The 22,494-nt window shown below is 44.3% G+C and overlaps 1 long non-coding RNA gene across 2 annotated transcripts; it reads right to left on the bottom strand.

The window, feature by feature from the left end:
* Window positions 1-5,468: 5,468 nt before the first annotated feature.
* On the bottom strand, window positions 5,469-22,436 carry LOC144281306 (uncharacterized). Of its 2 annotated transcripts, none has more exons than XR_013349877.1 (5): window positions 21,969-22,436; window positions 19,918-20,030; window positions 13,904-14,084; window positions 12,818-12,915; window positions 5,469-5,922 (listed from the first exon to the last, which is right to left on the bottom strand). It is a non-coding gene; the product is annotated as an uncharacterized LOC144281306 (long non-coding RNA). The 2 variants fall into 2 exon arrangements; XR_013349876.1 differs by having other exon boundaries at window positions 19,918-20,026.
* Between the last annotated feature and the right edge of the window lie 58 nt (window positions 22,437-22,494).

Genomic DNA, 22,494 nt, shown 5'->3' with positions numbered 1-22,494 from the left:
AGGGGCCAGCCTTCCTCAGAGACGGCTTCCCCAGTGTCAGGAGAGCTGGTGGAGGCCCCGCAGGTGACAAGTGCGGGACCAGGACTCCAGCCACCTCTCCCCAGCCCAGGCCCAGTGCTCTCCCCAGGCCCCAGAACCTTCCCTGGGGAGGGGAGGGACCGGCCCAGCTGGTCCCCACTACAGGCACATAAAGACCTGTCCCTGGTGTCCTACCACGGCACAGCCTCCTCACTATGAAGCGCTTTATGAGTTCCTCTTCCACACTCGATTTCATCTTTTAATTTATACTGATATTTAAGCAAAGCAAAAACTTATAGAGAGCAGATAATAACATTTGTTAACTCTGGTGCCAAGCATTGCACTAGAAACTATGAATTGGTACCTTCAGCTTCACATGGCTTCTGCAGCCTGGCTCTCACTTGTCTCCGTTTCACTGATGGTGAGGGTGAGGTGCAGGGAATGGGTGAAGTCATGCCTAAAGGTCCGAAGCCCAGGCGTTCTCTATCTACCACGTGGCTGCCTTTTGACATGTCCTTTTGAAGTATGTTTGTCAGATACGATTTGCCATACCCGAATTTTCCTTTGTTCTCTCAAGTATTTGCAGTTTTTCAACTCCCCGTTGATATAAACATTCTGGAAACTGGCAAGAGGAGTTGCGGTTGGCATAGAGAGAGGACAATATCGTCGGGTGCCGGTCTCTGAAGGCAAGGGCTTATGAAGACAGCATGGCTAGAGAACCAACAGGCTGTGGGTGAAGATCCGTGAGCCAGCAAACAGAACAAACAGTAAGAACAGGACAGCTGACCGCATCATCGTTTGGGCTCAGTCAGGACCCTGCGGAATGTCACTGTTGATTGCAATGGATTCGGAGCAATGAGGTGCTTCAGGCTCTGTATTTTACAGACAGGAGACCTGAGTCTCGGAAAGGGAGAGGGACTCGAGTTTGTATTCAGTTAATAAAAGAGATGGGGCAAGAGTGTCTTGGTACTTCTCACGAGTGTTTTCTCTGCTCCTGATTTCATGGAACACCATGAAGACATGGTAACAGGCTGCCAGGTGGATGAGGTAGGGGGGCAGTGGCAGCCTGGCTAACTTGCTGTCATCTGCCTTTGTAGCCCATGCACTCCCAAGTTCTGTTGGAGTGTGTTGCTGTGCCATGTTCTCCCTGCCGCACGCACCCACAATCACGGGCTTCCACCTTTGAGGGAGGGCCTACTCAGTGGTTCAGCTTTTATGAGGTGCTTTGGATAAGTCATGGACATTTATTCATAAAAGAAGAGACTGGAATTCAGAGAGGTTGATGGTCTTGCCCAAGGTCATCGATGAGAACTGACACATCCAGGATTTGTACCTAAGTCTGTTGTACTCTGAAGTCCAGCCTTTCTCCACTTCCAGAATGCCTTTTTCTAAGACATGGATAGCCAAGGCATCTCACTTACCCACAAGAATCAGAAAATAAGGAGCTTCTCCACCATAGAAATTCTGTTCGTGACCAAACTTTATGATTACAAGCACAACATGTCTAAAATCCCATTTTCATTTAATAAACAATACCAAGTACTTCATGAACTTATGAAGATTACTTATGTCATAAGCAATATATTCTGCTATGGACTATTCCAAGCACATTACATACATTGAATTTTAATAACCACATCATATAGTTACTATCATTATTCTTATTCTACTGATGAGGACACTGAAGCCCAGAGACATCCAGTAAATTATCTAAGATTGCACCACTTACAAGTGGAGGATTCAGTATTCAAATTCAGCCCAAAGTCTGGACTTTTGAACACTGCTTGATGGTCCCTCTATCATTCTCTGGAAATCTTAATAACATACGGTATACACATCTTAACCTTCCTAAATTGAGAACATTGAACCTGGCTGAGGCTTCATATAGTTCTCAGCCATCTAGGTGAGCTTAGAATGTTACATCCACTAGGTCATGCCCTCTAGTGCCCTCAGAGATAGTAAACTGAAAGGAATAAATTTCACCTCATCTGGCCCGGACTGTTGTTCTCATGGAGTTCTTTCATATTTGTACAGCTCTTCTATGTACTCCTTCTGCTACCTTCGGTCACTAACGATGGCTATTAATATATTAATAGACACTATTCATGACTTTATAATAATTATCTGGCTATGTATCCCCCTGCAAGATTCTCTTACACTGGTATCCCCCTGCAAGATTCTCTTACACTGGGGATCCCTGGGTGGCTCAGCAGTTTAGTGCCTGCCTTTGGCTCAGGGTGTGATCCTGGAGTCCCGAGATCGAGTCGCACATCAGGCTCCCTGCATGGAGCCTGCTTCTCCCTCTGCCTGTGTTTCTGCCTCTCTCTCATGAATAAATACATAAAATCTTAAAAAAAAAGATTCTCTTACACTAATACAGTAAAATGCATGAGCTTTGTGACAGTAATATGTTTCCCATAAGACTTTCTTTTGATGGATTCAGTGGCATATCTTGGCTAGATGTGGCCGTATGAGGGCATGACATCATTTAAGATGCTTCTATAAGGGGCTTCCTGACTCAGAACCTCGGAAGGGAGGCATGTCAGTCTCGGGGAGGGAGACTCCATGGAGCTTGGCTGATGGAAGGAATCACCACATACACAGATTCAGCATTGTCAAGCCCTCTAGGACACAGTCATCTCATTATTGTGGAATGTCCCTCCCTGCCAAGCCCCATGTACTATAGCAGCTGAAACTTTCACATACAGAATAGCAGAGACTCCTCCAGAAGAAAAGAAGCAGAGCCAGTGCTTGATGTAGGCTTTTGACACTTAAAATTGGGCAGTTTTGGGTTTCAGCGATGCTGCTAAAAACCACATTTCCCATGGCTGTCCTGAACTTTGACTCAGAGCCTAAATAGTTGGCAGAGGTGTGGCTGGCTCTGAAGTTTCACTTGGCAGTAGCTTCCTCTAACCATTGGGTCTGCAGCCTGCCATCCTCTCAAGGTGTGGATGTTTCAGATCCAAAGTCAGTAATCACCCAGAAGCCCCTCTCCTCCCCTCTGGGTCACAGTATAGCAGTGGTTCTCAAAGAGGTCCCCCTGACCAGCTGCAGGAGCATCACTCAGGAATCTGTCAGACATGCAAGTTCCCAGCTCCCATCCTAGACCTGCTGAACCAGAAACTCTGGGGTTGGGATCCCAGAAAGGTTCAGGAGCTGTCCTTTAACAAGTGCTATAGGGGAATCTGAAGCTCGTTGGGCTTGAAAACCACTGCAATAGGAAAAAGGAAATTGGACAAAAGAGCCAAACAAAATGAACTAGCATGACTCATGAGACATCACCGGGCAGGTTCATGTGGAGGAAAAGAGATTGATGTTCCTGTTGTCTGGTTCTGTCCCAGTCTTGTCTCAACTATGCATAACAGTGGCACTTGACAGGTATAGTATACATATAGGATATTGGTCCATCAATAATATGTGGACCCACTGGATCCAGAGCTCATCCTGTATATTCTGTGGTGAGAAAGGCAGGGAGGACTTTGCAGAAGACTTTACCTTCCCCAGCTAATTCCAAGGGAACTTCCCCAACTTCTGTACTCATCATCATGCCGATGATGTGGGGATGTGAGAAGAAATGCATGATAGCTAGAAGTTGGGTGGACCATGTTGTTAGGCCTCAAGGAAATTCAGAATGGACAACAGACATCATCCCTCAATCCTCTCTGCCCCCTCTTCTTTTGCCCTTGAATTAGTGCAGGAGCAATGCCTCTCTCTGCTACTCAAGGAAAATAGATAAGCTCAGCCAGACCAAGAGGTGAGCAGCTGAAGGGCGCTGGAGGATGCGCTTTAGTCCTGGGCTGCAGGGAAGAGATTAGGCATCCATCTGGCCCAAGCCAAACAAAGGTATATTGATCTAGAGCGTTGTTATATAAAATACCAGACTGTGTGGTGTAATAAATGTAATTTATCGCTCACAGTTCTGGAGGCTGGACATCCAAGATCAAGGTACCAGCAGTGCTGCCTTCTCCCTGTGTTCTGACATGGCCTTTACTCTGCGTACGTACCTAACAGGTATCTCTTCCTCTTCTTAGAGGGACATTGGCTATCTTGGATTAAGATCTGGTTCTTAATTTTTTTTAATTAATCGGAGTTAAAATAAGAAATCTGTTGTATACAGAATCAGATCCATTCTACCCTCGGGACCTCATTCAACCTTAATTACCTCCTTAAAAACCCTATCTCCAAATATTGTCACCTTAGGGGTTAGGGTTTCAATACATGACCTTTGCAGTCGGTGGGGGGTGGGGGGAGACATAATTCTTTCCAAACCAGAAGGCGATGGGCACTAGCTAACAAAGCACCACATGAGGTGAGATGGGATAGGACGGGAGTCCTAATCCACTCAGGCACTGTACCCTAAATCCCTCCTCTCAGGGCTAGCCTGTGTGCTGGCAGAGGCATCCCAAGTCCCCGTGGTCAGCAGGAGGCGTTCGCACATCCTCATTGGGCAACTGTGCCACACTGTACTGGGGAGAGAGCAAGAAGATAACAAAAACATATATATATGGAACAACCAAAAAGAAGTATGAAAAATCTGAGTGAAGGGCAGCCCGGGTGGCTCAGCAGTTTAGTGCCGCCTTCAGCCCAGGGCTGATCCTGGAGACCCGGGATTGATCTCCCTGCATGGAGCCTTCTTCTCCCTCTCCCTCTCCCTCTACCTCTGCCTGTGTCTCTGCCTCTCTCTCTCTCTCTCTCTCTCTCTCTGTGTGTGTCTCTCATGAATAAATAAATAAAATATTTTTAAAAATCTGAGTGAAGTGAAAAGAAAGGAAAATAGTAAAATAAGACTGTGAAATGAATGACTGTAGTACAGAAAAAGTAACGCTGAGGGATTTTACATAATTACGGATAGTAGCCTCCATCATTCTAAGTCCCTCACAACTAAAGCAATGGGAAGATATGCCCCTTACAAGGTTTGGATTATTTATGGGATCAACTACAGACTCTTTGAGGATTTACTCTGCTCACTGCTGTCCCCTCACCTCCCAACACTTTTCACAGTCCTTGACACATAACTCAATAAATACCCAGTGAAGTCTCACCCTGCAGAACTCAGGACTCTCCTTCGTAAACCCTATGAGCAAATTCCTTATAATAAATCTCTTTCTCTACGTGTAGATACATGTGCATCCTATCGGTTCTGCATCTCTGGGGAACAGCCACTGACACGATGAGTGAATTCGCTTTTTAGCACTGAGGTTTGAGGGAAATTTCTCTAGCGAGTCTAGAACACACAGTAATTACTGAAATGTATGCTAACGATGCTGTTATAGTAGATTCGAAAGTATCAGCAGGTAAGTTTCTCAATGTTTCATGTGCATTTAACCCCTCCTCCCCAGCCCAAGGTGATTAAAATGAAGACTCATCTGGTAGGTGCTGGGCAGGGCTGAGGCTCTGCATTTCCAACCAGCGCCTTCCCCCCACCCAACACCCGCCCACCCCCTGCCCCTGCTGCTCCTCAGCCCACAGCTTGAGTAGTGAGCTCTTAGAGTATCTCTCAAGGCCAATGGAGGGACAAGGATGAAGAATCCGTAGTGTTGCTCTCGCTGCGGGGGAGCTGCCTTCCTTGCAGGCCCTCAGCACGTGGTGTGGAGGGCCACGGTAGCAGGAGCTCGCTGTCCTGTGTTTCCTTAGCCCAGCTGCGCCGAATGCACCTCTCCATTCTTTTCCACATCAAAGTCAGTCTGTGATCACTCAGCTCTATGTGGCTATAAATCTGAGACTCTTCTGGGGTGGCCTTGGATGACATCCACACCCTACCTCTATGGTTCCTTTCTTCTTTTCCATCGATCCAATCTAATCTGTGTTTTGTTTCCCAAGATATCTCAAAATATCTGGCCCACTGCTGGCTCCTCTTCTTATTTTTAAGCAAAGCAACGTGTTTTCTGATAATTCCATGGGAACCTGGGGAACAAGAAAGCAGTTGCAATGTTCAGTCCACTTTCGTGATCCAGAAACCTAGGCCCTTTTCAAAGGCTCTGCGTGTGGTTCTTAGATATCACGCTGAACCAACAGAGAACCGGTTGCCAAACTGAGAATCTTGTGCACTTGGCTGCTTCTTCACCAGAACTCTGAACTTGGGTGTACAAAAAAAAAAAAAAAAAAAAAAAAAAAGACAAGATGTATAGAGTGTTTAAAAATCTTTTTTTTTTTTTTTTTTTTTACTGAAATAGAACATGCATGTAGAAAAGCCACACAAAACTAACAGGGCTCAGCTCCATGAACTTCACAAAGGGAATGCAACCACGAAACCAGCACCCAGATGGAGGAAATGTGAATTACTAGTAGTGGGTCAGAGGCCCACCCTGTCCAGCACCCTCCCCCATCCGCTCCCCCTTCCCAAAGGCAACCCCATCTCTCATTCCATTGCACACATTAGTGCTTTTATGGAGACAGAATCAAACAGCCCGTGCTCTTTTGTGTCTGGCTTCTTTTGCTCAACTATCTTTGTAAGATACACCTGTGTTTCGTGTATAAATTTGTTCGTCCTCATTTCTGTAATTAACATACAAATCAATCACAATTTATCTGTTTTAGTCCTTTAAAAATGATGTTACTGAGAAATCACATAGCATATGATTCACCCATTTAAAGCGTACAATTCGATGATTTTTAGTGTATTAACAGGCTGTGTGCCACCATCACCATAATCTAATAATCATTTTGGAACTGTTTTTGTTCTCCCTAAAAGAAACCCAGAGACTTGATGTCCATTTCCCCATGCACTCTTCTCCCCTTTAGCCCTAAGCAACCACTTACCTGCTTTCTATAAGCCATATACTCACCTATTCTGGATTATGTGTAAATAGAATTGTACAACATGTGGTGTTTTGTGAGCGGCTTTTCTCACATAACATGATGATTTCAGTCTACTGTAGCATGGATCAGTGCTTCATTTATTTTAATCACTGAATATATTCCATTATACAGATGGGCCATTTCTTATTGATTTGTTCATCAGTTGATGAACATTTGGGTTGTTTCCACGTCTTGGCTATTATGAAGGATGCTGTAATAGGCATGTGCAGACATGTATGGATGTGTATTTTCATCTCTCAAGGATATATCTCGAAGTAGAACTAATGAGAAGTGGTGACCCTGTGACAAACTCTGAGGAACTGCTAAACTGTTTTCCAAAGTGGTTGAACAATCTTCCAAACCGCCGGTGATGTACGTGGGTTTTTGATTTGTCCATCTCCCAACCAACACCTGTTATTCTCTTTCCTTTGAATTATAGCCCTTCTGGTGGGTGTGAAGTGGTCTTTCTTTGTGCTACTGATTCGCCTTTTCCTACAATAACTAATGGTGTGGAATATCTTTAATATATTCATTGGCCATTTGTATACACTCTTTGGAGAGACATCTATTCAAATCCTTTACTCATTGTAAAGACTGGGTTGTCTTTTAAAAATTCACTTGTTACTGTGAGTCCTTTATGTATTCTGTTTACAAATCCCTTAGCAGTTAATGATTTTCAAATATTTTCTCCCATTTTATGGGTTGTTTTCTCATCTTCTTGATGGATTATCTCGATCACAAAAACTTTTAGTTTTTATGTAACCTAATTTAACTATTTTCACTTTCATCACTCTTGCCTTGGTGTCACACTTAAGAAATCATTATGTAATCCAAGGTCACTAGTGTTTAGTTATATTTTATAAGAATTTTATAGTTTTAGTTTTTACATTTGTGATCTATTTTAAGTTCATAATTTTTCGAATGATGTGAGGTGAGAGTCCAAAGTCATTCTTTATGTGTAGATACCCAGTTTTCCTGATTTTATTTGTTGAAGAGATGATTTTTCCCAAATAAATGGTCTGAGAATCCTTATGCTAAATCACTTGACCATAGAAATAGAGGTTTATTTCTTGATTCTCAGTTCTGTCTCCTTGATTACGTGTCTGTCCTTATGCCAGTGCCACACTATCTTGACTACTCTGTTTTTGTTCTGAGTTTTGAAATCAGTAATTTTGAGTCTTCCAACTTTGTTCTTTTTCAAGATTGTTTTGGCTATTCTGGGTCCTGCACATTTCCATATAAATTTTAGGAAAAGCTTGTCAATTTTTGCAAATATGGCAGCTGGGATTTTGAAAGGTTCCGTTGAATCTGTAGATCTATTTTGGGAGTCTTGCCATATTGACAATATTAAGTTTTCTAATGTGGATGTTTTCCTCTTATTGGATCTTTAATTTAGTCCCTTACTGTTTTATAGTGCTAGTATACAGGACTTACACTCCTTTTGTTAAGTTTTATTTTATTCCTATTGATGCTATCATAAATGGTATCACTATCTTAATTTTATTTTAGGAACATTCATTGCTAGTGTACAGAAGTGAAACTGAGTTTTGCATATTGATTTTGTATCCTGCAGTATTGCTGAATTTTTATTAGTTTATTAATAGATTTTTAGTGGATTCTTTAGGATTTTCTATTTACAATATCATGTCATCTGAGACAAGAAAGAGTTTGACTTTTTCTTTTCCAATCAGGGTGTCTTTTTTTTTTTTTAATTGTGTAATTGCCCTGACTAGAACCTCCAGTAAAATGTAAAATAGAAATTGCAAGAGTGGGCAGCCTTGTCTTATTCTTGATCATTAGTGAAATTTTTTATTTATTTCATTATACTTTTCAACTCTTGGTCTTTCTATAATTTCTTTTTATTGATATCCAATATCAGTGTCATCTTACTTTCCTTTAATTTTTAATTTTTTTTATTTATTTATGATAGTCACAGAGAGAGAGAGAGAGAGAGAGAGAGAGGCAGAGACACAGGCAGAGGGAGAAGCAGGCTCCATGCACCGGGAGCCCGATGTGGGATTCAATCCCGGGTCTCCAGGACCGCGCCCTGGGCCAAAGGCAGGCGCCAAACCGCTGCGCCACCCAGGGATCCCCCTTTAATTTTTAAAGCATAGATTCCTGAAGATATTTATAATAGCTGCTTTGAAGTCTTTCTCTGTCAAGTTCACCTTCAAAGGCAGTTTTGAAATGCCTGCCTTTTCTCCTGTGTGTGGATCTGTGTGTGGATCACACATTCCTATTTATTTGTATGTCTTATAATTTTGGTTGGGAACTGATTATTCTATGTAACATATTGCAGTCATTCTCAATACTAATCTTCCCTCTCAGGGGTGGATGCTCTTTGCCTGGTCATTTGTTTATTTCTTTATGGACTTGGTTGAAACTAAATCTATTACACCCACTTCCTTTGCAAAGCAGTTTCTCTTGTTCCTACTCAGATTTTTTTCCCCCATTTTTAAAATTCCTTTAGCCTTGCTATCTAGCAACTTCACTTCTAGGTCTGCATAAACTCCTTATTGGTCAAAGGTTGGTTTAAGTCCCCCAGCCAGTTATATTTTCACCCTTGATCATTGGATAAGTGTATGCTTTGAGGTGACTATGAATTTAGGGAGTTTGGATTTTTTGCCCTATGCTCTTCCGAGGGCTGGTCGCTTGGAGATTCCTTCTATGATAATCCCTGAGATAATGCAGCTTTGGACTTATGCATAACCTTGTAGGCTGCCAGGACTGAGATTTTAATTTTAAGCCTGGCTTTCTAGCTGTAGTCCCTGGTCAGACTCTAGTTCCATCAGTATTTGGGCAGAGCTTGTGTTTAAGCCACTTTGCCAATGAGGCTTCTCTGCTGTTTGTTGAAGGGTCTCTAATGCCTTGAGGGGGATGCCTGCAAGTCTACACCATGTCCTACTTTGATCGCTTCTGACTGGAGGTAATCTAGCACATGCTCCCAAGCTTTCCTGACCTCAGCGTTGCCTCTGATGCTGAGAGAGCTCTTCTTAACCATCTCATTTCCCGGTTCTTCCTACTAAACTGACTGTTCTGCCATTTTCCATGTATCTTGGAACTACTAGCCTACTTTTCATTACTCTCCACCAGGATCTCCATTCTTTTCAACAACAATACCCTTAGGAATGGATTTCTCAAAAAAAAAAAAAAAAAAAAAAAGGAATGGATTTATCTCATCCTGTTCTAATTAGCTTCCTGAGGTAGAGCTACACAGCTCTTCTTCCTTACAACCTGCCTTTCCCCAAAGGCAGAGCCCCTGCATCACTGAACCAACATTCTGCACAGGAATTCACTTCTCTCAGAGTGAAGCCTCTCTCTACATTGGGCACTTGGGAAGGGCAAGCTCTGGTTTTCTTGGCTTGCCCTTCCAGATGTGAAGCCCTTTCCCTATGAGGAGGCTGGGACAAGGGCCAAAGAAGTTCCAGTAGTCTCATCTACCTCAGTGAGTAGGGGAAGACAGATGGGTCATCTTTGCCCCGTTTGTCTGGAACAGAGCTTCTGCAACACAGGGGTTGGGGATGATGAGAAACACTGCTGCCTGCCCCTCTTGGAAGGAAACCATAGCCCAGACTAGGAGCTGGGGGAGAGGGAACCCCCTTCTCACACTGGCCCACAGGAGAGCTTCTGTAGCACAGAGCTGGGGGAAGGAGGTTAGTGAAGTAGGTAGTGGCTTAAATGCCACAGGCTCTCACTGTTTACATAGAGATTTAGTAGATTTTCTTGAATTAATTTTTCCCTATTTGCTGTATGTGTGTGTGCTTAGGACAACTTCCAGAAAGTTCACATGATTATTTTCTGACATGATTTTAGCCAGTTAGTTGTTACATTGCTGGAGAGATGTCCTGCTGAGCTCCGAGCTCCTTGCCTGGTCATTCTGGAAGTCTCACCTTCTCTCCTCTATTATTGGTGGATATTTGGGTAATTTCAGGTTTGGCACTGTTATGAAATAGGGCTTTTGCAACCATCCTTGCACATGTCATCTGTAAACGGTTGCATACCTTCCTGTTGGCTATGCTAGGTGTATACTTGGTGACAGGGCTGCAAGTGTTCAGCTTTAATTGTCAATATCATAAAACGCCTAAAAAATTGTACCTGTTATGCTCCCACTGAAGCCTAATGTATCAACCTTTTCACCATAGTATTTTAGTGGCTTAAAATGTTTGAAAAATATGCATATTCAGTTGAGAACCAAAATTTTGAAAGTGAATAAAAGAAGAGAATCAAAAAATATCTTTCTATTTTTTTAGCATATTCTATTTTCAAAGTGAAAAAATATCATTTATAGTTTCTACGTCCAAATGCCTGTGTGCCCTATCCCCAGCACGAGTGAGCCTAGCAAAAACATTCCGCTCCCCGTCAAAAATTTAGCCTATGATAAAAACTGGACATTTGTGGCACAGCTCCCTTCCCTCCAGCAGTCTGACCGCATCCCCACTCCGGGTCCCTCCAGGTCTCTAAGCAAGAGGCTGGTAGTCTGTGCCCTACCAGTCATCCTCAGCTCTTGGGCTTTTCCGTGCTCCTTGCTCTTCCACATTATTTCCTCTTTCCAGATCCTGAAAATTTGGCTTCTTCACTCACATCTGAGCTGTTTTGTTTCTTCCAGCGATGACAAGATCCACCTCGCCAGCTTTGACTCGTGGTGCCCCTCAGACATGTAGCAACATTCTGGTTCTTCCCACTCCTGCTGCCGTCTGTGGGGGCGGGGGGGATACTGCGGTTGACTCCCCGACATCTATTCTTGTGTTTCCTGGACACAATGCAAGTTGGAGAACTGAGCTCAGATCGAGCTGTGGGAATAATTAGTGTTAAGAGTAGTGCCATCTCTTTTGCCAATTAGCTGATGCATAATGGGCATGTGACAAATTTCAGGCAAATTGCAAGGAAAAAATTGAGAGGGTTCTTAAGAAAGTCTACAGTCTCTCTTTCACACTGTGTGTGCTTGTGTGTGTGTGTGTGTGTGTGTGTATCACTCTCCCTCTTCCACTGGATCTGAACGAGGCAGCAGGGCCCTGGTTTCTGGCAGCTGTGTTTAGAATAAGAAAGGTTGATGAGGGGAAGACAAAAGTCAGTAACATGGACAGGAGAGCAGAGACCTAGAAAGAACTCGAGCCTTATCTGTAAGCTGAAAACACCAACAACCAACCCTGAAGTTTCTCCTCTCTCCGAAGTTAGTTATTTGAGATTTTAAAAATTGCCTGTTGTTTAATCCATGATAAGCCAGTGTTTTATTGCCCACAGTCAAAAGGATCCTAGCAGAGTAGTTAACTAACTTGAGTCTCAGTTTTTCCATAAGGAGAAACAAAATGATGGCTGCCTCATAGAATTTTTGTAAATTATTTTGTAAAAACCACATTACATTGCACACCAGGAATCCTCCCTTAAAACACCTGATGCATGGTAAAGGCATGTTCATTTCTGATATGTGTGTGAAGGAAAGATGAAAGAAGGAAGGGGGGGGGGGAAGGAATATGTGAATAAAATCTCTTTTGACAGAAAGAGAAGTGGAAGGAGCCTAGTCACAATTCTGCTGGAATGTAAGCTCCAGAGGTTGGGGTGTCTTGAAGCCCTTTTTTTTGCTCCCTCACATACCCCAAGCATTTAGAACAGCACATGGCACATAGTAGGCACTAAACATGCATTGCGGTTATTAAGCTCGTGAGGTCAAGAAGGAAGCCAGGTTTACTGGTTCAACAAGTACTAACAGGCATCTCCTGTGGGTTCCACACTGTGAGGACATGGCGTGCAGCAATGATGAGCCGATTGCCTCAAGCTTCTTCCCAAGTGAGGAAAGATGTGTCAGATAGTTCAGTAGAAGAGAGGGTACAGTGAGTCATACATGGAGTCACGAGAGCTTAAAGGAGACCAGATCAAAGGATCCTGAGGGTCTGAGGAGACCGCCCAGAAACGAAACCCCAAGAATGAACAGTGAAGAAACTGTAGGTTTGTGCACTTCAGAGCAACATATACAAAATATCCACTGGGTTACTGTTCAACTTACGATTTGAGCATGTCTGAACACTGGTGGGAGGTGAGACAGGACAGGAAAGGAACTAGTGATCAGATCGTGAATCCCAAGCCAGTGACTTCGGTTTTCTTCTGTAAAACAAGTAAGGGCTTTTGAACAATTTCATAGATTCTAGAATGGTCAGATCTGTGGAGGAACATCATTCTGGATTTGGCAGGCTCTGCTTGGATATGCAATACGTCAGCTTGGAGGGGTAACTAGGGTACAACCTGATTTAGAGGCAAAATCAAAGTAACATTGAATCCTCCATGTTGGTCTCAAAGAAAGAGGACAAAGTGAATCCTCCTCAGGTGAAGAGAGGGCCAGAGCTGTCCATTGCCTTTGGCTTCTCTCAAAGGAAAATGGCATTAGCAAGGCCACATCTTCAGTCTCCTCAACAGCCTACTTGTAAGTACACTTCAAGGACCAGTGACCAGGAAGCAGGGAGCTTTTGCTCCCTACGCACCAAATCCCTCAGTGAAGTAACTAACCTGGGTCAGTTCAACTTTTCAAAAATGAAAATGACATTCATGAGTCTCTCCTACAACAGAAACAAGACAGAGATTTTTTTTTAAGTTAAAAAAATCTACTTTGTATGACAAAGAAGAAAAGATCCTTTAAAATTGTGATAGGAAAAAGGAATTTACGTATTAATGTCTTAAGAAAAAAAATCACTGAAATTTCTGTTTTTGGTGTCATGTTTAGCATTTCAGATACCGCCGCCCCATGTAACCCTGCAATAGTCCCACAAGACAGTTCCTTTTATCTCATCTTACAGATGAGAGATCCAGATGTCCAGAGGTTATAGCTTGGCCAACGTTGCACTTGGCTACATCTAACTCAAAACAGGTTGGTGATACTCAACCACCTTCCTCATGGTTCAGTGGGTAGAATTTTTTTATTTGTGGTCCAAAGATACAAACACCATTTGGCAGCTGTCAGACTGTATGGAACTCAAATATCCCCCACATCCATAAAGTCTACACTAGGATGACATCTTCAGCCTATTTCCCAAGTTTTCTTTGAGGACCACATGACAGAGGATGCACATCAGACATTTTGAAAATAACCAAACAGGACCTGCTATCCAGTGCTTTATTCTGGTCTATGAACATTTCCCGATACTTGTGATCTGGCTTGATGCTGACTTTAGTAAACAGAGACCTTCAGGAAATAATTAGCCTTCCTCTGCAACATCCGATTAGGGAAGACTCAGCACGTGCCCAAAGGCAGAACATGAGGCCCGGAAGTTTTTGTCTGCCTGAGAAGGACAAAAGCAGATATTGTTTTATCATATTTTCAATCTTTTTTTTTTTTATCAACATGCATGCAAATGTTTTTGCAAAGTCAGGTTTCATCTTCAGTATTGGTGATACTCAAAATTTCTGTGGTAGGATATAAATAATCCCCATAAACCACTCAACCTCAACTTTGTTAGCAAGACCCCATTCTCCATACATGTTGTACACTGACTGTTCTCATGCCTGCTTCGGAGCATTTGATGGGCCCAACATTTTCGTGTAGAACTATAGTAGAAAAAAGTAGCCTAAGGTATTTGGAGAACAGAGCTTTGAGATTTTTTTTTTCTTTTTTTCCTAAGGTTGGATATATAAAGAAAGGAGCTACTCTAAGTGAGCTGCCTTGGGGCCTAGAAGGAAGGCTAGCAGAAGAGAGGCCAGCCTGTCAAGTTCTTCCAGGCCATTACAAAAGCCCCCGGCCTGACCCAGACTGAGAGTGAGCTTGCACATCCCTGAAAGCAGCTGATGGAGAAGTGGCCGGGCTGATTTACCTTTCTGAGCCTGGAATGGGCTTTTGTGTTCACCTCATATTGTTCTGGGAGGACAGCCCGGTTTTGCTGCCTCAGCTCTTCATGATGTCATCCTGGGAAAGTCACTTTACTTCAGAGATTCAAATAACACACCGCTGACAAATGTTTTCCCTATTTGCCATGCCTCCAGGAAGTCCCTTCCCAGTGTACCTTCCCATGTTTTCCTGGCCCTGCCTATGCCCAACTGGACCACACTGGAGCTTCCCATTATCTCCTCACCAAACTGATGTTTCCCATCATAACTTTGCCCCATCAGCTTCGATTCACCCTTGAGAACTTGGCTCAGGTGTGCCTTGCCCTGGGAAGCTTCCTGAGACCCTCAAGGTGGCTTAGGTGAACCAACTGTACTCTCCTGACATGTTACGTTAATGTTCATATTATAATTGTCCATTGGAGCCATATGCCTGTCTGTCCTACTAAACTTTGAGCTCACTTTAAAACAAGAAAGTTCTTTGATGATCTTAATACCCCTCTCTCTTAGCCAAGAGCCATACCCCCATTGGATGATGGGGCTTATTAATTTTTTGATGAACTAAATGAGAAACTGTTAAGATGAAGCACTACCTTGCTAATGGTCATCACTGTATTTCACATGGCCAGTCACATTCATTTAGTGTCAAGATTGAATAGGAAGTACAAAGGTATGGTGCTGGTGAAATGCTGTTCATAGACATTTATGCTGAAACTAGATATTATTATGAATTCACAAAAGGAATTAAAATACACCTTGCACTCCTCTAAGTAGTTTCCAAATGTCAACTCATGTATCCTTAACACAGCCCTATGTGGTAGGTGCTATTACTGACCTCAAAGTTCAGATGAGGAAGTATATACATACAAACATATAGGTAGAGACACAGATACAGAAAGAAGTGACTACTTCAAGGTCAAAGAGGGAAAAACAGAGTCTGGATTCAAATCCAGATGATCTGTGCTCAGAAACTGTGCTCCCACAGTCAGGTCAGGGATTTGTACAGAGTCCTTCACCTTGGCCTCATCAACCTTATTCACATCTCCTTTGGAGCAATTACCTGGTTTTATCAAAATTGTCTGTTTTCATTCATTTTTTTTTTAGGTTTTGCCTAGTAGCCTATGAGCATATATATATATATATATATATATATATATATATATATATAGAGAGAGAGAGAGAGAGAGAGAGAGAATATATATATATATATATATATATATATTTCATTTACTTATTCATAAGAGACACAGAGAGGGAGGCAGAGACATAGGCAGAGGGAGAAACAGCTTCCCTGTGGGGAGCCCAACACAGGACTCAATCCCAGGACCCTGGGGTCACGACCTGAGCCAATGGCAGATGCTCAACTACTGAGCCATCCAGGCATCCCTAGGCTGTGAATCCTTAAAGAGTGAAGATCATATTTCCCAGCCCTTTGAAAAGTGCTTGGCACATAATAGGTGGTGATTTTTTTTAATTTGTTCTTATTTAATGAGTAGAGGACTGAAAATAATCTTTGAGTTGTGGCATGGCCACATCCACCTAAAAGAATCTCAAGGTAGATCTGAAAGCTGTAAATGCCTAAATATTCAAAGCAGTGTTTCCCAGATCTGCCCCCAAAATCCCTGGTATCCAGTGATATAGTAAAAGTTGTTTCCAAAAAAAAAAAAAAAAAAGACTGTCTTGTTAAATGGTTAAGAAATATAAAATGTGACATTATAGTCCTCTTTCACATCGAGTAAATAAATGAGGTTGTGATATGATCCACCTGATAGTGCATGCTACAAATGAATTCTTAGCAACAACCTCACTCAAACCTCCTTATGGAATAATTGTATGGGATATAAAGAGAATTTGAGTTTGCCTCTAAGGTTATAATTCAACAGGCATTCTAGGAGCAACAGAAAGATGGGGGAGAGGGAGAAGAGAGCCAAGCCACTGAGTTAAGGAACATCTCCCTGGGTCTGCAAAAGGTAAAAGAAAGGAAACTTCCTGCAAGAGATGAACACAACACACACAAACCAGAATGGTCTACAGATCTGGGCTCCAGGTGAAGAGGATGGGAGCAGGGGAGGCTGTCCCGAGGATTCAAGTTAAGGTTCCTAGAGTCCACTGTGAAGACACTGGATTCCAAATCCTACAATACGTTCTCACTTTGGCCAAGCCTTAGATTCCCTTATGATCTTTGAATTGAGTGAGTTTAAATGCATGTGTGTTTTGAGCTGGGGACACACACAGGTTATCATATTTGAGGCCTTTTGCAGCTACGTTAATTTATCTGAAATGTAGATGTATTGACTTTCAAGAGACCCAACTGGTTCTATCTCATGTAGCTAGAGTCCCAAGGGCTAGAGGAATCCGTGTAACTCAGACTCTCCTGTCTGTATAGCTGGGCTCTCAAAAGGTTGTCTTCCAAAGTCAACTGGAGTTGAAAAAGAGAACTAAATCTTGTATCCTGGGACCTCTTCAATTTTCCCTCAGAACACGAAGGTTGTGAGGAGACCCCCTCATTCCACCGCTGGGAGGTTCATGTTCACAAGGCACAGCCTCATTTAGGCACATCCTCCCAGCATCCTCGTTCTCCTGTCTCTCCACACCTGCTATTTATTCCCGCCATCCCTCCCCAGATTTACTTTCTACCTGCAACGAGAAAAAAAAAAAAACACAAAAATAATATTTATCAAATAGCTTTTTTTTTAATTTTTAAAAAGTTTTAAAGGTTTTATTTATTAATTTAAGAGAGAGAATGAGCAGTGGGGAGTGGCAGAGGGACACAGAGAGAGATTGAGAGATAGAGAGAGAGAATCAGACTCCCCAGTGAGCAGGAAGCCCAACATTGAGTTTGATTCCAGGACCCTGAGATTATGACCTGAGCTAAAGATGGATGCTTAACCTACTGAGCCACCCAGGCACCCCAGAGTTTTTTTTTTTTTTTTTAAGATTTTATTTATTTATCCATGAGAGACACAGATAGAGAGAGAGGCAGAGACACAGGCAGAGGGAGAAGCAGGCTCCATGTAGGGAGCCCAACGTAGGACTCGATCCCAGGTCTCCAGGATCACGCCCTGGGCCAAAGGTGGTGTTACACCACCGAGCCACCCAGGCTGCCCAGATTTTTTATTTTATTTTTTTCAATTAAAAAGATAGTAGCTATTCAGCTCAGTAAATATTTGTAGAATCTCTATGAAGTGTCTGACACTAGAAGAATTAAAAATAAAAATGGACAAGGCACACCGCCTGCATGAAACCTAAAGACGCTAAAGACGTAGGAATAAACATATGGAAACAAGCAAATATGAACAAGAACAAATAAGGTTTCTTTTTTTTTTTTTTTTAGATTTTCTACTTCCTTTAAATTTTTTTTTTTTTTGTATATTTCTTTTATTAGAGTTTGGTGTGCCAACATATAGCATACCAAGAAGGTTTCTAATGGGGCGGAACCCACATAAATGTAGGCCTATGTTCCTCTAGATACACCCCATGCATCTTCTGCATCACCATCATCTAGATGTTTGTTCAAGCTGATATTCTGGGGGTCCATGCTAGACTTCCCCAAGGCAGGACCCAGGACTCTGCATTGTACCCAGCACCCAGAGCTGCAGCGTGTCCTTCTCTGACCTGGGAGAGCCAGAGACCAGTCCTGCAGGCAGGGGGGTGGGGGTGGGGGGTCGGTAGGCTTTCAGAAACCAGAGCTCTGAGAGGCATGCTCTGCAGAAGGAACAGCAAGGCACCGGCAACGAGAAACCCCTCGGGGTGCGTCATGGAAAGGACTCCACTTGGGTTGGGCACAGAACATTGAAGAAGAGCCACAGGCAGCCAGCTGAAGCCTGAACTTACGTGTCCTGGCCTTGCCAAGGCTCTCAGAGTTTGTTTGCGGCCAGCTAACGAAGAAATCCACACTCGGGTTAATTTTTGTTAAGCCTCTTATATCACGAGGATATCTCATTTCTTTTTCATTCACTCTGGGTTCCTAACAGGATATGGTAGAAAAAAAAATGTGAGCTCTCTCTCTCTCGCTCTCTCTCTCTCTCTCTCTCTTTTTTTTTTTTGTTGTTGTTTTTTGGTTTTTGGTTAAACCAACCTTGATTTAATATCAGCCTCCATCACACCTAAGCCCTGTGACTTGTGCTTAGTCGCCTCTCACCTGTGAGCCTCAGTTTGCACCAGCAGCACAGTCCTAGGAAGGATCAGTGGTTGCTAAGGCTGAGCAGGGGGCCCAGTGGGGCCGGGGCCCAGGGCCGCCCTCGGTGGCGGGGAGGCGTCCTCTGTGCCAGGGGCTTCCAGGACGCCCTAAGACTGCTTTGCCATTTCCTGACTCCGCCTCAGATTTAGTGACTCACCCTTTGATTCTAATCTTCAGATTCAACTGTCTACCTGGCACATTTCTGATCCTGCTGAATTTCAACATGCGGATCTCTTTTAAGGCGCTTCGGCCCGGGCCGGCGTTAAGGCCTTGTGTTAGGGTGGCCCGGTGCCAAGGCAAATGTTTAGACTTGGCTGAGGCCTTGGCGTTCGGTTAGTGCTTGATGCTTTAAAGAAAATGCAAACCCGGGAGCTTTTTTTTTTTTTTTGGAGGAACAGAGGGGCTGGCTTCTCAGCTGGCGCGTGATAGGCACACAGGTGCGCTGCTCCCGGTGACGGGGGGCGAACGTTTGACCTGAGAGTCTGATGCTCTGGTCCCTGGGAGCGCCCGGAGCCAGTGCAGCCTGCCCTGAGCGTGGGCAGCCCTGTTTGACTTGGCCACGGGCCCCGCGAACCCGGCGGGGGGCACAGCCCAGAGGAAAACAGCCTTGACATTGACGCTGGTCACTGCTGTGCCCAGGGCCACCTGCGCGTTGCACAACCTACCTTCCCTTTCCCACAGCGTCTGAGCCAGTTAATCTGTGTTCCTGGAAAAAAAAGGGCTCCCACTGCGCTCTGCTCTAACTCTCAGCCTCTGCTCAGGTCGGCGCCTAAAGGCACTCACCTGTGCACACCTCTGAGCAAGGCGCCGGGCCAGCTGCTCTGTCAGAAGCCTTTGTTAGTTCTGGGTCTCTCTCCTGTTTCCAGGCATCTATAAATATCCAAGTTCTACTGCAATAGGAAGAAACTAACATTCATTAAGCACCTGCTTCGAGCCAGGTGCTTTCACACACAGACCCTTGTTTTAATCCTCACAGCCACTCTGTGAGAAAGGAGTTAATATCTTCCTTTATTTGATAAAGACGGTCAGGTGACGCGTCAGAGGAGCCAAGATTTGGACCTGGCCCCATGACTCGCTAAGTTCTTGTTCTTTCCACTCACCACGCTGCCTCTTACCATATTCCAGAAATGAGCAGGGGTAGGGTTGGGGCTCCCAGATTCCAGTCCAAGCCCTGACGTTGGGCAGCCAGAGACAAATCCCTCCTCCATCTCCGTGTCTCTGACCCTGTCTTGAGAAAATGAAGGGTGTAGACAGGCTGCCTCCAAGGGCCCTTCCCCTTTTCATATATGTCACAGGCTTGTACACCAGCACCAGAGAGGAAATGTGGGGGGTGGGTCCCCTTGGCTTCTACTAGTTCTGCCAGAGGAAGCCCTGTGTGTCCAGTGAGGGCCGGACGGCTCGCGGTGGCCTTGATGGAATTCCACTGTGCTCCCCCGGTCGAGGGAAGACTAAGGTACGGGTGGGCCCCTTTCTACCCCAAGACCGACGGTCCTCCATCAAGCCAATCTGGGCAGCAGACAGAGGCAACACGCAGATGTGTCCGGGGTTACGAGCAATGGAGCCGGGCGTGTGCCGGGCACTGTCGCATGCTCTTCCTGCGCACTGACCCAATGCTGCTTCGCAAGGACACTAGCGGAGAGCCACAACTATCTCCCTATTTTGCACATATGTGAGGAAACAGAAACTCAAGACTGGCACACACAGCTGGTGAGGGAGCAGCCAGGATGTGAACCTTGTCCGTTCCTCTTAAGGCCACGTTCAGGGGAACCTTGGTGAAGATGGACAATGGGACAAACTCCTTAGGGAACTTGCTCCGTATTTTGAAAGAGGAATAAAAAGAATGGTTATGGGGCAGCCAGGCTGTCTGCATCACCACTTTGCCGTGTCATTGCCCTCAGGCCCCACAGTGGCACTCTGGAGGGGGGACAACTTGAAGGAGGCACCGCTGGAAGGTTAGAAGGGGGGAGCAGAGACTTCCGAATCCCTGCTGTCCCTCTGACCACTACCACCACGCTGCTGGAAGGGTGTCAGGGTCTCACAGGAGTTAGAATGCAGAGTGGATCGGTCACCCCGGTACCATCCTTACTGCTCTTTCTAACTTGGGGAGGACACCTCAATGCACAGCGGAAAATAGAGACTATTAAGGATAATCCTACATTGCATGGCATTTATAACTCCGTATTTCAATTATTTCATTACGTATCTGTTGCTCCATCAATGTGCGAGGTGCTTGAGTCCAGGAAACACGCCTTCCACCTCTGCTCTTCAGATCCTGGTCTCATTTCCCTTCCTTCTGCATTGTGAGCAGGTACTTACGACGCCCCAGGTTAAACGTGAGAAGGGGAAACAGAGAGTACGTTCCTGCTCCCGCTGCCAGGTGGGAGCCGCAGGAGTGGATTCTTATCTCTGAGACCCATCAGAACAGAGCTGATGATGTTTGCCCAGGGGCTGCTAGGAAAACTCTAGAGCTGAGGGGCCAGAATTATTGGCTGCTTTTGAGGTACCAGAGAAGCAGATTAAGTAAGTTGCTGAACACACAGTCAGACAGTATCGCGGCATGGATTTTATTTATGGAATCATCTTACTAATTAAACAAAGCAGACTAAGTAACGCAACTGTAGTCTGTACATTCAGGGTAACCACTTCAGAGAGAAAGACAAGAGAGGAGAGAAAACAGACTCAGTTCTCAGTATTCCCAACTCCCCCCCTAGGTGCAGCGGGAATGGCTCACGTCTGCTGTTTAAACCTCTTTTTTATACATGCTTCTTAACTCACCGCCTCATTCCATGTAATCACATGTGTCTCTAACCTCTACTTACTTACTAAAATGCATGACAATCTGTTCAAAGGAACACAACTCAATCCCATTTGAAAATTAGGGATTGCCAGATTGTTCCAACTGGTAGAAAGCAATAAATTAATCTTCTGAGCTGTTTGGACCCCTTGGAATAATACAGCGAACTTGATCAGAAGTAATTCACCTTCTTGATTCATCAAGACATAAACCAACAACAACAACAACAACAACAAAAATCAAAACCAGAGAATGCCAAGGCCTGGAGTTGAAACCGCCAGCTCTCATTGCTCGCTGATTTAAGAAAGCACGATATGTTTCTGGATATTGTTTGAACACAGGTGCACAGAGAACTCAGTGGCTCCCACTCACCTTTTGGCTCCATCCCAGGTCCTGTGTCAGCAGGGACTGTGGCCGCCCCACAAATGAGGCGGCTTCTGATTTTAGTGAAACATGTGGCTGAGATGAATTCGGGGTGAGTGTCTTCTGGAATACCATGTGCCCAGTTTAGTTAAAACTGCATCATTTTCCCTCCATCAATGTAGAAAGCCAGAACATCAGGAAAGAAGAAGCTTAATGGGGTGTGTGCGTGTGTGCGTGTGCATGTGTCGAGGGGTGGTTCCCTAGAAATGGACACAAGAAGGGGGTTGGGTAGTGTGCAGTGTGAAGAAAAGCTGGGTCAGGTTATTGAGTTATCAAGAGCCAGCAAAGTCATTGAATTGGAAAGACTGTTCGACTAATTCAGAGATGGCCTATGTCAGCCCGTGGAGGCCTGATAACGGGCTGCCTCTCAGTAGCCCCCCCTGCTCCTTAAGGAGTCCAATCCCTGGGTTCTCTTTCAGAATCGTGGAATGGCAGTCTCCAAGGAGATACTTGGGGATCCATGTTCCAACAAGCT

This window comes from Canis aureus, chromosome 12 (assembly GCF_053574225.1).
Source record: "Canis aureus isolate CA01 chromosome 12, VMU_Caureus_v.1.0, whole genome shotgun sequence".
NCBI lineage: Eukaryota > Metazoa > Chordata > Mammalia > Carnivora > Canidae > Canis > Canis aureus.
Note: the sequence above shows the minus strand (reverse complement) of the source record. Positions and strands in the feature narration are given on the sequence as shown.